The sequence below is a fragment of the Cnephaeus nilssonii genome (genome assembly GCF_951640355.1).
Source record: "Cnephaeus nilssonii genome assembly, chromosome: X".
In the NCBI taxonomy this organism is placed as follows: Eukaryota; Metazoa; Chordata; class Mammalia; order Chiroptera; family Vespertilionidae; genus Cnephaeus; species Cnephaeus nilssonii.
Genome location: NC_137071.1, coordinates 4,151,729 through 4,168,855, shown reverse-complemented (window position 1 = coordinate 4,168,855; position 17,127 = coordinate 4,151,729). Strand labels below are relative to the sequence as shown.

At 41.3% G+C, this 17,127-nt stretch overlaps 1 protein-coding gene and 1 pseudogene across 3 annotated transcripts in view; one reads left to right on the top strand and one right to left on the bottom strand.

Annotated features, from left to right (window-relative positions):
• The window catches only part of GLRA2 (glycine receptor alpha 2), a gene marked incomplete at its 5' end in the record, with an annotated part of 172,052 nt that overhangs the window by 40,396 nt on the left and 114,529 nt on the right, over positions 1-17,127 (bottom strand). The gene's annotated exons all lie outside the window — the stretch shown is intronic.
• LOC307095975 (F-box only protein 31-like) lies at positions 13,102-14,646 on the top strand (annotated as a pseudogene). Its single transcript has one exon. The product of its transcript is annotated as an F-box only protein 31-like (transcript).

Below are 17,127 nucleotides of genomic sequence, written 5' to 3'. Positions count from 1 at the left end.
AGGGAAGATCAGAAAAGGCTTTATTCCTGGATGGTGTGGCATTTGACTTAGGGTTTGAGGAAAGCCAAGCTTTTGATTGGTAGAAGAAGATGTAAAGCAAAGCCATGAAGATGGGAGAGAGAAGGTGGGCTCAGGATGAACAACCCAGTGACCAGGATATGCTGGGTACCTGGAAAGTGCATGGTGAGGCGTGGGCAGATAGGCTGGGCCAGCACATTGAAGGGCAGGCAGAGGGGTTTCAGTTTCAGACTGCTTTTAAAGATAAGCTAATGATGGTTTGAGCTGGGGTATTGATGTATACTTTTTTTTTTTTGGTAAGATTTGTGAACTTTGTATCCAAAAGCAAGATATTGGCAAAAGCAGACATTTTTCTGTCTTACAGAAAGTTACCTCCCTTGATCTTGCCACTTTCCACCCTATACAGGTCTGGTTTTCTTCTAAGCTTTCTAACAACATCCCTGAATCCTGTGCTGGATCTTCTATTTGTTATTGGGTTCTTTGAACTCTTTCCTCTTAAATTTTCACTCTTAATCTTCATGTCCTTAATTAATTCATCCACCCCTATAGTTTTCTTCGTGTGTGTGTGTATGTGTGTGTGTGTGTGTGCGCGCGCGCGTGTGTGTGTGTGTGTGAATCAAATTTTCTATTCCTGGAACACTAGATTTTCCAGTTCAGTTGGGTCCCCAGTGGGATGTGGGCAGGAATACACTGAGTGGCCAGATTATTATGATCTCTGAACACATAATAATCTGGCCATTCAGTGTATATCCTATATAATAAAAGGTTAATATGCAAAATGTCCCTCGACCAGGAGTTCAACCAGCAGGCAGGCTGGCCAACTGCCCATGTCCCCTCCCCGTGGCCAGGCTGGCCGGAACCCACCCATGCACAAATTCATGCGCTGGGCCTCTAATACACACACACACACACACACACACACACACACACACACACATACACACACTGAGTGGCCAGATTATTATGCGTTCAGAGAGCATAATAATCTGGCCACTCAGTATAATTCATAGCACTTCACAAGGCCTCTAAAATCTCCCACGAGTTCCTTAGGACTTAACCCTTCTGCAGTCACGTTGGATGTCACCCATTTAAGATGACAGTGCCATAAAATGGAAGAAATCGGGATCCCTAAAAGATCCAGGGCCACACACTCCACAGTGGAGTGTAATGTGAATGAGAAATAAAATTTTATTGTATTAAGCCACAGAGATTTCAGGATTGTGTGTTTTCAACACTCCAAAATTCATCACTCAGTCATGACCTCTCAGCAGCATTCCCATGTTAATTCTAAAATGCCTGCAATTAGCATTTGTAAAATCAAACTTATTAAATGCTCCTCCTTCCCATTTATCTCATTTGCATCTTTCTTCCCACTAGCAACCCTAGTTTCATCATTTGATCTTTCCTTGCCTTCATCTCTAATATTCAATCTATTGCAAAAGCTCATCATTTCTTTCTGCAAAGTACCCTTGAGTTTACTCTCTTGTCTCCATTCCAAAGATGTCACTACAACTCTGGCCATCAACACTTACACCTGGTTATTATAACAGCTTTCTAACTGATGCCCCTGTATTCAGTTCGCCCGGTGGCACTTTATCCTTTTGCTTCTGCAAGATTAAATTTAAAACACCAATTTTATTTTGCAACACACCTGCTTAAGAACTACTCTGGCTGCCTATTACAGGCTCTAGCATCCAAGATCTCACACAGCATGTGGCCACCCTAGTTATTCAATCTTATTCCACTCTTTTCTAACACATACCTTGTACTTTGTTTAAACAATTCTAGTTAACCCTGAGGAAGCCAAGTCCATTCCTACTGAAAATCCCAGTGGTTCTCATATAGGTGTGATTTTTGCACTCCAGGGGACATTTGGCAATGTCTGGAGATATTTTTGGTGGTCACAATGCAGGGGGCGGGGTGGTACTACTGGCATCTAGTAGGTTGAGATCAGGAATGTTGCTAAACATCTGATAATGTACAGGACAGACCCCACAATGATGTTACCTAGCCACAAATGTCAATAATTCTGAGTTTGATAAATTCTGAGATTTATAAAGAAATCCTCCAAAATCCAGGTATCAATGTTTACTCCAGTGGCTCTCAATTGGGGGTGATGTTGCCCTGAGAGGGCATTTCCAATATCTGAAGATGTCTTTCATTGTCCTAACTGGGTAGTGGGGTTTTACCACTGGCTTCTAGTGAGTAGAGGCCAGGCATACTGCTAAACATCCAACAATGCATAAGACAGACCCCATGACAAAGAATTATCCACACCCCAAATGTTAATTGTATAAGGTTGATAAATCCTTGTACTATTCTCTCAGCATAAAAATTCTTCCTGCCTTTTCCACATCTTCATTTCCAGATAATTCCTCAAGGAGTAGCTCAAATTCCATCTCCAGAGTGATACTTTCTCTGTCTATTCTAGCTCACAGTGGTCTTACCCATCTTTAGAATTTGTAATGCACTTACATTTAGGATAATACAATTTAGCATTTGCTTCATGCATGCATGTTTTATCCATCCAACTGAAGTATAGGATACTTAGACTATAAAGACCTAGTAATGTCTTTTCTATCTATGCCACTAATGACAAGTCTTTGTAAAGGCCCCATTATTTCTGTTGATTAACACATTATTCAAGCCATATATAAATCCAAATTATTTTCACAGTCACTGCTATTTATAAAGGTTTGGATATCAAAAATGAGAGAAAGAAAGCTAAAAGGAAAAAAATGGCTTAGGTATTTTAAACCTGATAGTTGATGATATCCAGAGTACTCTTGATTTATTTTTACTAAAGGGCAAGAAGAATGCTTATTATTCTCATGACTTTACAATTCATGTAGTTTACAAACATATCTGGTAAAAAAAATAGAGCCATTCAAGGGCTTTAGGTTTTTTTGTGGCACTAAGTAAACAGTGAAGATTTGAGCAGATCAAGTAGATGGTAGAGTTTATTTATTAGCTCTTTGCTCAGTTTTGACATCATGCTGACATTTCCAGTATTGTTCTTTCAACACTGGCTTGGCATTTTGGAAAACTTTGGCAAGTTTTCTAAAGTCAGTCTTTTATTAATTATATACTCAGATTAGTATCAAAGGGGAAAACAAAACCATGAACTTATTTACTTTAGTCCCATAATTTGTTTTATCTATATTAAAAAAAAATAACTACCTCATTTCCTGTGTCATGAAGCCAGTTGTTAATGAGTTGGGTCATTTTCTACCTGCTGTTTATCCCCAGCATAGAAGAGTGGATCACTTTATAAGGATTGCCTAACTATCCTTTCAGCTCAGAGGCCCTGTCCATCTCTCATGGACAATGCACTCCCATGTGTGTATTTGCCAACTAAAATATGTCCACATTCCTGGCCCCTAGGCTGATTCCAGAGAGATGTGACATTTTTCCAGCAGCTAATCAAGGAGGATTGGTTATGAATATATAGAGAGGCATTTTCTACAGTGGATAAATATTACTAATGACTATAATCAAGTATTATTTTTAATAGAAAAGAAACAAAATGTACTTTGTAGGATAATCTCAAAATAATGAGATAGTTTTCTTTAAGTGAAATGATCTGTCACACCCACCTGCTTGAGTCAATGTTTAATTATTCGCAAACTACATGTAACCCATTGCTAAACCAAAATAGAAGCTTTTCTGCTCTGTACAGTAGAATTTCTTTTTATCTAATTTAAGAGAAAAATTGCAATTAACACTCATTAATGCAGCTGTTGAAATGAAAGATACTGTTGGTCACAGTAACCTGACTTGTGCTTCCATTATATGGAACAAAAGACTTTGGTAGCTCCAATCAACTTTTTTATTAAGTGCTATGAAGTACATCACCATCCTCTCCATTCTCATTTTATGGGAGAGAAAAATAAACTTATTAAATACATGTCTAAATCTTATAAAACTAGTAATCAACAAAGGTGGAAATGAGAACTCTGGCTTTGATTTTTGGTTTTGTCTCTTACCTACAGTATTCAATCACTGTAAAGATATCAGAAAAAATATATAGACTATCAAATTAATCCTAGTACAATCCTAGTTGTACATTTTACCTTTATAGTTTTGCTACCAAGTTGCCATTTGTATTGCCCGTTTAAAGAGCTGACACCTATTAATGCCAGGAAAGTAAGATTTCATGGGCAGAGAGGGATAGTGGCAGCACTGACTACCTGGCCTATCCAGTGTCACTACTGCCACTCCATTTTCTATCTGCATCTTGTGCTCTTGTTGGGTTCTGGGTAGAGTATTGAGTCAACACACTCTTACAAAGGTGCTGTTTGCAGAAACAGCCAGTAGGTGGCAGTGCCTCCAAGCCTGGTATCTTTAGGGGCCAACTAGTTACAAATGGTACTGGTTAACAAAACTCATCAGGATAGGAACTGAACAACCTTCAGGGACCACTTTGTTGGTGTTGGGTGGCATAACGACCTAATTAGCTGATATTGTTTCCAAAGAGGAATAAGTTTCTCTCCATTGTGTTGGTCAGAAAACTTCAAAGTATCTTGCCAAAGTACAGCATCCAGGTCAGTTTTTTGAGTGCAGAAGAGAAGGGTAGAACTGCCAGCCCCAGAATACCCGAGAAGTACTAGGTGATATCCACTGTTAGAGGTACCATAGGGATAATCTTCAGAAAGGTACCCCCAAATATCAGTCTTCAGCAAATGTAGGCATCTGGGGGAGGGGGCCAAGGGTGGGGAGGGAGTGGCGTCAGGAGGAAGGGGAGGAAGCAGGACTAGGGGGCAACTTCCTGTGTTTGCGTCTACCACATTCCCAACTGATGGACAGGAATAATGATTCCTTCAATAGTCTACTTCCGGTGGCTGCACCTTAAATGACAAAACAAGTGCAGCATATTGCTTCTCAAACAAGAGCAGGAATGAGGATGGAGTGGGAGTCAGGAGCAGATTGTCCACTAGTGTAGGGGAAAAAAACTGCAAAAAAAAGCATCAGTTGGTTTATCTCAGTATTGGAAAGACAACCATAGGCTTTGGGGAATAATGTGATGACACTCCACTTAATAGAGATTTGTGTAGTTAGTGCATGCATGTGGAGGCAAGGAATTGGTGAGGGGAGGGGGAAGGAGATTGGGGAGTATATGAAGATGGGAAAGAAAGGAAGGAAATGAACAGCTTTGGAACCAGTCCAGCTTGGATTTGATCCTAGATGAATGGGCGGTGAACTTGGGAAAATTACTTAACCTTTTGGAATCTCAGTTTTCTAATATTAAAGTAGGGCCCAAGGATTCCAATATCATGGTGCTGTTGAAGGATTGAATAAGACACTTTATGTAAATCTTATCACTCATTTGGCAGATTGTAGACACTCAGTCACATTGGTTTGCCAGGAATGAGCTCTTAAAGACATTGCATAATTCAAAACTTGCATAATTCAAGGCAATGTTCCCTAGAGGAAAAAATGTAAAGTAGAATTTGTTGTATTTCATGCTCTGTGCATGCATTAAGACTTTATTAGAATTTTTGTATTGCCCTATTTCAAATTCACATAAAATGGGACCTGGTTGTAATGAGCACTCCTGTATGTCAGGGGGTCTGAGACATACTGTTACAAAAACAAAAGAAAACAACAAACCACCACCATCACTGTCATAAACAGAAGCATTGCGACAACACAACTATGTGTTATCTCCATTATTAATGTAAGAAAACTGAGTTTACCCATTAACTTTGCCAAGATCACACAGATAAAAAGTGGTTGAGCTGCTATTCACATCTACTCTGGTTTGATGCCACACTCTGCTTTTCTGGCTCACTGACCCCTGTAGGAACTTCCTTCTCTGGGGAGTGAGTCAGGAGGATTACTCACACCAGATGACAACATCTGATGTGAAAGAGAGTTGAGAAAGTGCATGCAGTGGAGGGGCGGGGGCGCGAGGAAAGAAAGAGCAGCATAGTCACCTGCAGCCAGAGAGATACTATGAAAAGAAATGTTTAAAGATGAAAGATAACCAGGCTGTTCTCCATTTAATTTCCCAGTCTGCAACGAGTGCTGTTTCTACTTCTTTATTTATACCCCCAACCACTCTACCCCAGATTCAATTTTTCATACTTGTGAACAAGAATGGAGAGGCAGGAAGTTTAATAATAACAGTCAAGTCTTGTTCTTTGAACTAAGGCTGAGGGAAGGGCCTTGGAATGAATGATGGATGGGGTTTAGAGCGATGACAAAGGTGTTCTCTTATTTTCCATCTTGAGTTACCCAGGAGGGGACTTGATGGGAGGGGGAGTATGGAAAAGCTGAGGAGACCCCACCTCCTAGACTGGGCTTACTGGCTTATGATTTCTAAGAGCTATGCTCCTTAGATTAGTATGAGGAGGCCAAATCAGGAAGGCAGATGGGCCAAACTTCTCACCCCTAACTATTTCTAAAACTCAGAACCTTAGCAGAGTGAGTGGGAAGGCCAGTGCTGAGTGAGGGTCAATGCTGAATAGCAGGCTCTTCATTGTCAGACAGAAATCACAATGGTGTATCCTGATGCAAGCCTGATTCTGAGATGACTGGTGGGTAAGATAAGTGGGGAATGAGAGATTCTGGGCTACAAAATGGAGGCAGCCTTTAGAAGCCCAGTTCAGCCTGCAGCGATAGAGAAGCCATTTCTTCAAGAATACCTAGAATCTTGTCATGACTCCAGGTACAAAGAGGTTTCTCCAGGTGTTGAGTTTCCCCACTATGCACCTGAAGCCTCTGAGCACTAAGATGCTACGTCCTGGGGATGAGGACAGGTGATTCTTTGATGTAGGGCCAAAGCGTAATTCACAACTGAGAATATAGTACAAAATATTAATTTCATTGAAAGGCAAACTCAGTGGTAGCCAAGAAGTTTTATTGCCCAACCCCTGGCCAGTGGCCTGGTTTAGCATCATCTCTGTACTTTAATGTGAGCTCACAGTGGAGGGAGCAGGTTGGTGAGGATGTCTCCATGGGAGCCACCTTGAAAGAAACCTTCCATTCTTGGTATGAGACCCTGGACAATCATGCCTGGTGTGTGCTAAAGCTCTTGAAGCTAATCAGCTACCTACTAGTTCATACCATCCAAAGTGAAACTGAAATAGAATAATGCCAGGCCCCCATCATGTTCCAGGTTACATGTGGGGAGGAGAAAACAAGAAAAGGAGCTACAGTTCAATCAGAGGTTGGAAATTAATGTGGTACAAAAGCCTCTGACTGGGCTGGTGATCTCACTTTTTGTTACTGTAAATTACCAAAGAACTGGCCTCCACTGTGTCCATTTCCTGTAGCTAAGCAGCATTTTGATGATAGTCAGCTCCATGCCTTTCTCCTCACCTCAAAAACCAGAACCACAAATCACCCACTTATGATGACTTATTTGCAATAGATATTAGCCTGCAGGAGTCTGTTATAATTAAAAAGAAATTCTACAGCCTCTTGAATAAAATGACACAGATAGATGTGCAAGCTCTTTGAAGAAATATAAAAAGCCATGCATTATGGAGACATTATTATATTTCAATATGGAAGTGTACAGATTGCTAAAAAGATAAATTGTAAATGTGAAAAGATTTTGTTTGGGCTCATTGAGCACACCAGTTTCTAATATATCAGTTGCATATATGTGCTTCAAGGAGCTCAATTTCAGTTCCTTTGTGGAAATCAATCCTGTAGGATTCTATAAACTAAGAGGAGTCAGCAGAGCTGTGATAGAGAGAGCTGTGAGAAGATGCCAGGGATATGGGTCTTGGCTTTGCCACTGGCTGACTTGGCCATGTCATTTTACCTTTCAGGTTACTTCTTGAAAATATGAAAGGTTTATATGACTACTAGAGGCCCGATGCATGAAAATTAGTGCGCTGGGAGGTGTCCCTCAGCCCGGCCTGCCCCCTCTCACAGGCCAGGAGCCCTCAGGGGATGCCTTTGGCCCTCGCAGCTGCTGTGGCTTTTTCTGTAAGGATGTCTGGAAGGACGTCAGGAAGATATCCGGTCTATCCAGTCTATCTGGTCTAATTAGCATATTACCCTTTTATTAGTATAGATGTCTAAGGTTTCTGTTAGTCTATGATTCTGTGACTCCAGGGAAAGAGAAAGTGATGATAGAGGAAACGAAGTCACTAGCAGGATGGGGTCTCAATCTCAAGGTGATCAGAGTCCTGAGTCCCAGCAGTAGCCTCTGGCCTTCTTATCGCCTTCCGTCATCCAATAATGCATTTTCATTGAGTACCTCAATGGGCCAGGCAGAACTTGCCTAAAATGGTGAATTCCTTGCTTAGAAACAAATTGTATTGGCGAAAAGCATTTACATGTGTAAGCAGATGCACTGAGTTCACCTGCAAATTTAATGGCAAAGTCTCCTGTAAACCATCAGCAACTCACCTCAAGCCCTTGAACACTTTTGCTTTTCCATCCAAGAGATTTTTCTAGCATTTTAACAACTTTCTCAACTTGCATACAAGGAAGCCTAGAGCACTCCCAGGGGCAGCTCTCAGGCACAAATGGATGGAAGTTGGTGGGTAAAGACCCCAAATTTCCAGTTACTTGGTGAGACAAGTCTATGAGAATTCTGCATGGTGTTCCAGAGAATGCCCAGCTGGATTGACCCCTCGTTGCCCTCCATGTTAACCATCTGAGTAATATACTTTATTGGCTTTTCTCCTTTCCTGTTTACACTCCACACACTCTCACCCACACACTCTCACTTGTCCTTTCTGAGACCACATCCCAACAGAACCATCTGCATGCAAACACTTATTATAGGATCTGCAGTTCACTGAAACAAATGACCCAAACATGAAATAGATCAGGGAAGCCTGACACATAAATGATGCCTGCCACAGCATGCACTATTTAGAACCAGGATGGCAAACAAACCATACGGCCTCCTGAAAATTCCTTTCTGATTGACAAAAGCCCTACATTTGGCTGCTTTACACATCATCAATAAGAATGGTGTATTGACATGGTTCAAAAACTAATCTGGAGAAGCAAGTATGAAATCAATTTGGGATCTATATTACCCATGTAATTTAACACTCATCACCTGCCTTTTGCTCTGCACAGCTAGTTTTAAATTGATGACCTTAGAACCATGTAACTATAATAAAAGCTACTATTTCCTTTCTAATATGTTGCAAAAAGTATTCAGCATATACCGACCTTCCTGGGAATAGGGAAATAATGACAGCACCTTATTTGCAGAAATATATAAATAATCTGTTCCATGTAGGTATTAAATTTGCACATCATACCTAGGGATACTGAGTTAAAAGTTATATAAAGATATAGACATTTTGAAGATACAAATTACTCCTGTTGACAGAACATCAATTAAAAATCTTAACAGCATTACACTAAAGGATCAATGCAGACTTAGTGTTAATAGTGCATGGTAGGCAGCCTTTAAAATGCCCCCCCCCAATGATTCTTGCCTCCTGTTATTCATATCATTGGGTGCGAGCTGAACCCTTCCCTTGACTGCGAGCTGAACCCAGCAACTTGCTTCTAACAAATACAATATGGCAAAAGTGATGGGATATAACTTTCATGATTAGGTTATAAAAGATCGGCTTTCCTTTTTGCTTGCACTTTCTTTCTTGCTGGCATTCTCTCTCTGGCTCTTCTCTGACTGCCTTGGTAGAGAGGGCTACCTGGCAAGAAACTGAGGGTCACATTCAGCAAACAGTCATTGAAGAACTGAGACCTCAGTCTAATGGTTCAGGAGTAACTGAATCCTACCAACAAGCACATGTGTGAGTTTGGAAGTGGATCCTTCTCTACTTGGGCCTTCATGTGAGACTGCAGTCCTAGCTGACACCTTGATTTTAACCTCCTGAAAGACCCTGAAACAGAGGTCCCAGTTAAGTTGTTCCTGGATTCCTGACCCACAGAAACTATGTGCTTAAAATGTTGTTAGGTGGCTCATTTTTTTTTGGGGGGGGGTAATTTTTTATGCAGCAATAGATAACTAATATAGGATGTCTTTAGGAGAAGAAGGGAGAGAGCTGAGAGATACATTGTTTATTTTGGGCCTCACAAATTCAAAATTTGGTAAGATTTGATGGTTTACTTTTAGACTTTTGTTTTAATAAGGAATTTTTAAAATCCTCACCCAAGGATATGTTTTTATTGATTTTAGAGAAAGAGGAAGGGAAAAGGAGAGAGAAACATTGGTTGATTACCTCCCATACACATCCTAACCTGATATCAAACCCGCAACCTGGGTATTTGTCCTAATGGGAAATCGAACCCATGACCCTTTTGTGTACTGGATGATGCTCCAACCAGCAGAGCCACACTGGCTAGGGCTACTTTTGGACTTTTTAAAGAGGAAAGTTTAGTTAAGAAAAATAATAGATAAGATGTCTGTGAGGATAATTAATTAGAATAAGTGAATAAGAACCATAATATATTATTTTTTAATCTACACATTCAAGTAGGTTCCCTACTTGAATATGTATAAAATAGCTATTAAAAATAAATTCACTTATGCCGGAGCCCCAGGACAAGGAACTACTGCCCATGGGTTAAATCTGGCTTATTACCATACCCATTCATTTACATATTATCTATGGTCCTCTGTTTTGGAATCACTTAAATTCTCATCTCGATTTCTTGATGTCATTGTATATACAGATATAGGGTCACAAAATGAATTGAGTATTTTCAGCAGTCAGTCAACAAATCATCATAAACTGTTCTTTATGTGTGAGATGCTGAGAGATAATTTTGGTTCCTGCCCTTGAGAAACCTGTTTTATAGAGGGGAAGAAAAGAAAATAGATGATGTCCAAGCACTCTATCAGTGGTAGGTTGGTGTAGTGGTAAAACCCATTAGCACCAGTATTCAACTTTGAGGATCAAAATCAGGCCTTGCCTCTTCCTAGCTACACTTCTTGGGCAAGATACTTAATCACTCTGTGTCTCAGATTTCTCAGCTGAAAAACTGACACAGTAATGGAGCCTATCTTATAGATGTATTGTAAGGATTGAGATAAGCACGAAATAATAAGTAGGTAGTGCTTAGAACTGAGCCTGGTACCTTGTCAATGCTCAAACACATTAATTCTCATCATCACTGTACAGTTGACCTCTTAGAGTTTATGCCTTGACTACTGCAAATTAGTTAGATTAATTAATGGTTTCATCCAATTTAGGATCTTCATTAAATTTGAATGTGGGAGTTAGTCTCATATGACTTCTTTCTAGATGGAAGCACTACAGTAATTTTAGGCAACTGCTGTACTTGAAATAAAAGCTATCAGTGAGGGGCTAGTTTTCCTGCTATTATTCTTGTTTTTAAATTATCCTTTGTCCTGAAATGGCTCAGTTTTACCTTTAAATCTAAAAATGTTAATTTCAGAAAACTGGGCAAAATTATTCCTGTGGAATTTTAGGTAAACAGGATGTAAACTATATTCTCTCAAATGCTACTTAGAGATTCATTTATGCTTTTATAATTCATAATCGAATTTGATCTTTTCCATAAACTTTTGCTGAAGTTTATCCAATATGACTCATGGTGATAATGTTGAAGGCATTCTGTTTATGAGTACCATTATGGAAATACTATATTTGCATAATTTTACCCAATTTTCTCTAATATTATGAAGCATATTGTCACCATCAACAACCATTATTATGTATGTTGTATAGAGTACATTGATCTTTCAAAAATATTTTAATATATAATTCATTCTATCTTCATATATTATAGTTATGCAGATACTGAAGTCAGAGAGTTTGAGAAATTGTGCTAATGCAAAGAACCAGTTAAGGGCAAAGCCATACTTAAAAAAAAAACTTTATTGTAGTATTACATATATCCCCTCCCCCCCCCCATTGACCCCTTCTAGCCTGCCCCTGCCCCCCCCCCGGCCTTCACCACCCTATTGTCTGTGTCCATGGGTTATGCATATATGCATATAAGTCCTTTGGTTGATCACTTCCACCTACCCACCCTCCCCTGCCTTCCCTCTGAGATTCAATAGTCTGTTCCATGCTTCTATGTCTCTGGACCTATTTTGTTCATCAGTGTATTTTGTTCATTTAGATTCCACATATGAGTGAGATCATGTGATACTTGTCTTTCTCTGACTGGCTTATTTAGCTTAGCATAATACTCTCCAGGTCCCTCCATGCTGTCTCAAAGGGTAAGAGATCCTTTTTTACAGCTGCATAGTATTCTATTATGTAAACATCGCACAACTTTTTTATCTACTCATCTATTGATGGGCACTTGGGCTGTTTCCAGATCTTAGCTATTGTAAATTATGCTTTAATGACAAAGCCACACTTTTTTTTCTACTATGACATCATATGTTCATTCTAGTTTTAAGATTTTGAATATTTTTGTTGTACTATAATTCCTTCAGCATTTTAGATCTAACAAATATTTGATTAACCAGGATACTTCCTAAATACCTCTTTTCAGGTGACTTAAGCCTACAGAAAGGGTTTAGATAAGATGATTTCTTACACCCTTCCCCCTTCTTTTATTTGTCTTTGATTATTGGTAACAGAATTTCTAAAAAATAATAAATTGATTGGGGTAACATTGGTTAATAATAGTATATAAATTTCAAGTGTACAACTTCATAATATGACATCTGTGTACTCTGTTGTGTGCTTTCTCCTGAAGTCTAGTATCTTGTCACCTTTCATTTGATCCCCTTTACCCTCTTTTTCTTCCTCCCACTCCTCTTCCCCTGTGGTAACTACCATTGTGTTGTCCATATCTAGTTTGTTTGTTTTCTATCAGAATTTATAACTTTATTTATCCACACACATAAATAGAGTTCTCTATTGTTTTTTAAAGTCCAGTTGTAGCATATTTCTATATATTAGCAGCTTGAAAATGTATAATTTTATCTTCAACATAGTTCTTATTTGGAAAACATCTTTGAAAATATTACTACATTATTTTTAAGGGCACACATAGAAATTAGATAGTCAAATTCTATAAATAAACAGAACTTTAGAAAAAAAAAGTAGAAAATGATACCATACAATACCCATGTGTGTTTCTCCATTGGTGAGAAGGTATTGGGATAGGTAAATCTCTTAGATGAAAGTTCATCTACTATAATAAATGAAGATGGTGGCTGTTACTCGGACAGGCATGGAGGAGGAGTGCACTTGCCTCTGCAGCGTGGGCCCTTCGCGGGGATGCTGATGTCTCCAGCAGCGCCAGGGCCCAGCTGAGATGGCAAGCCGGCCCCGGCCCTGCCCCAGCCATCCAGGGAAGAGGAGCATGTCCAGGCGGCAGCATGGTGCTGTGCGGGGAGTGGAGGGTGAGCCCCAGTCACCGCACCCTTCTCGCTGCAAGACCTGCCTCCAGAGCTGCTGGTGGTGATCTTCACCTTGCTCCTGGGCACCGACCTGCCCAGCCTGGCCCAGGCCTGCACCAAATTCCACTGCATCCTGCACATCGACAGCATCTGGAGACGGCACTGCCGGGAGGAGTATGGCGTTTGTGAAAACCTGCAGAACCTGGAGATGATGGGTATGTCTTGTCGAGAAGTCTATGTGAAGCTGCTCCACCCTTGCAGACACATTTTGGGACTGTGGCAGGAAGATAACGGGCCCTATGGAGGGCTGCTGAATGTAGTGGTGGATGGCTTATGCATTATTAGTTGGCTGTACCTGCCTCTGCATGACCCCCATGTGGATGACCCAATGCAATTCAAGCCCTCGTTTACAATTCACCTGACGGAGAGGGAATTGACCATGGTGGAGTGCATGTACGGCCACAGAGGGCCCCACAGCTGCCACATGCAGATTCAGGATGGGTTCTCCACCAAGTGCAACCAGATGCACCACCACTGGATATCTGGTTTGAGCCCAGAGGATTTACTAATGTGGCTGAGGGAAGAATGGGGGCAGGCGCTGGAGGACATCCAGGAGGACAGGCTGCAGTTCATCCTGATGAAGTTCATCTACCATCAGTATAACAACTGCCTGAACTACCACCACATCTACCTCCCGCCAAGCCACCCAGATGACCTCATCAGGCCAGGCCTCTTCAAAGGCACCTACGATGCCTATGGCCTAGAGATTGTCATGCTCAGCTTCCATGGGAAGCATGCCAGAGCCACGAAGATTACAGGAAACCCCAAGTCCCTGCTGGGCAGCAGATGATAGAGATCCCCCTCATGCACTGCATCCAGCTGCCCAATGTCGAGATCTTCCTCAACTTCAATGAGCTCTCCCGCATTGTCCAGGAAGTTCACGAGCAGGTGATCCAGGAGCAGCAGCAGCAGCAAGAAGACAGGACTGAGGACGGCGAGGGCCATGGCTGGCAGAGCCCTGCTCAGCCCAGTGTCAGGGAGTCCGGGGCTGCAGCTTTGGAGGAGCAGACATTCAGTTTGTTCTGCCTGTGGGTGTGAGCTCAAGTGACCAGAACTACCCCTGAGCCTGCAGGATGTGTTTCTATGGCATGGGCATTGTTTCCGACTATGGCTTCAGCAACCCCCAGTGCATCTCTGGAGTCTTCATCCTGTTCGATGAGGACCCCTTCGGGTTCATCTGGCTGGAGCTGAAATGTTTCAGCCTGTACAGCAGAGTCCAGGTCACCTTCCAGAATGCAGAGGCACCATCCCCACAGGTCTTCCTGGAGATGCTCAAGAACATTCAGTCCTGACCCTCTGATGGCCCCTTCCTTGCCCAGAGGCAGACAGCAAGGAGAAGCGGCTTCAGAGGCAGAGCAGTTTGCATGCACTTTGACAATTTGACCTTCTGACCAGATTACCCACCTTCTTCTTTTTTTTTTTTTAATCCTCACATGAGGATATTTTTTCCATTGATTTTTAGAGAGAGTGGAAGAGAGAGGGAAATACAGAAATATCGATGTGAGAGAAACACATCAATTGGTTGCATCCTGCATGAGCCCCGACCAGGGCCCGGGCTGGGTAGGAGCCTGCAACTGAGGTAGAATCCAACCTTAGCCCTTTCAGTCTGCAGGCCCAGGGTCTATCCACTGAGCCAAACCAGCTAGGGCTGAGCATGTCTTTTTAAAGAGAAAGAAATATTGCCCTAACCGGTGTGGCTCAGTGGATAGAGCGTCGGCCTGCAGACTGAAGGGTCCTGGGTTCGATTCTGGTCAAGGGCATGTACCTTGGTTGCAGGCACATCCCCAGTGAGGGGTATGCAGGAGGCAGCTGATTGATGTTTCTCTCTCATCGATGTTTCTAACTCTCTATCCCCCTCCCTTCCTCTCTGTAAAAAAACAATAAAATATATTTAAAAAAGAAATAAATAAAAAGAAAAGACCCTAAAGTTAGATAGTGGTAATTGTTAGATTGTACAACTCTGAATATAATAAAAACCACTGAATTGTATATCTTTAAAGGGTGGATTTATAGTATGTGAATTATATCTCAATAAAGCTGTAGTTAAAAATAAAATGGAAACCAGAATCAGCAGAGGACACAGGAGAGTTTGTGACAGTGCTGATTTTAGCAATGAATTACAAGGAGATCCTATACTTCTGTTGTTTCCTCCAAGAACATCTGAACAGATGATAGACACACATTCATATCAGAAGAAGCATGTTGGTTGCACCTTGGAAAAATCTCTTTGGCTGATCTTCAAATACCATTTCACCTTTCCTTTTTAATGATCCAAGGATATTTGATCAATAGTATTGGTGGAACTTTGACTTCTTATTGTAAATTGTTGTGTAGGACTGGGAATAGGACTTGCAAGCCAAAAAAATCTCAATAAATTTCAAAAATTGGAAATAGTATGGTAAACATTTTCTCATGATAATATGGCAAAACTAGAAATAACAAAAAAACAGAAAATAAAAAGTCCTTACATTCTGGGGGGAGGGGTGGGGAGGGATTAAATTTCTCTTAATCCTTGAATAAGAAGAGGAAATATAAACTGAAATTACATAGTTTCTAGAAAATACTAATAAAATAATATGAATTGAAATTATAAGGCATATCTAGAGCAGTACTTAGAATGATAAAACAGACTATAGAAAAATAAAAGGAATGAATCATGAAGATAAAAGTAGGAATTAATGAGTTACAAAAACTAAATTATTTGAAAAATAAATATAGGGTGTCCTAAAAATGTATACACACACCTTGAATAATTATAAAGACAATGTTTATTAAAATACATTTCATTTTCAGAATTGAGCTATCAGCTGTTAAAGTGTATATACATTTTTCTGGGATACCTTATATGATGAAAAGCTAGCTTTGTTGTTTTTTTTTTAATAAAACAAGATAAACCACTAGATAGACTAATCAAGAAAGAGAAGAGATAACTATATAAATTAAGAAATGATAATCTACACTAATAAAAGAGAAACATGCAAATTAACCATCACTCCACTACACCCACAAGCCATGCCCACCAGCCAATCAGGAGCAAGAATGCAAATTAACCCAACCAAGATGGCAGCCAGCCACAGAGCTGGAGCAAGCAGGAAGCTTGGATTGCCCTGGAGATGGAGGAAGCCAAGCTTCCTGCCCGCCCTGGCCGGCCCTAGCCTCCGCTCAAGGATACAAAATTTCAATTATAGAAGATAAATAAATCCCAACAAAAATGGCGACGGCCATGGAGCTGGAGCGAACAGGAGGCTTGGGTTGCCCCCGGCGATGGAGGAAGCCAAGCTTCCTGCCCGCCCTGGCCTCTGCTCAAGGCTACAAAGTTTCAATTATAGAAGATAAATAAATCCTAGATACTTGCTTCCAGCCAGCCCTGGCCTCCACTCAAGGAGGCGCTGAAAAAACAAAAAGTAAAAGAAAAAAAGGAGGGGCTGGGACCTTAGGTTGCCAGGGGGTGATCAGGCCAGAATAGGACTGTAGGGGCTGTTGGGGGTAAGCAGACCAACAGGGGGACCAGTTGGGGGTGAGCAGGCTGTCAGTGGGGGTCAGTTGGAGGTGATCAGGACAGCGGGGGGGGGGGTAGTTTGGAGTGAGCAGGCCAGCAGGGGCGGCATTTGGGGGTGAGCAGGCTGGCACAAGGGGCAGTTGGGGGTGATCAGGCTGGCGGGGGGGGGGGCATTTGGGGGCAAGCAGGCCAGCAGGCAAAGTGGTTAGGCGCAATCAGGCAGGCAGGCAGGCAGGCAGGCAGGCGAGCGGCTGGAGCCAGCAGTCCCGGATTG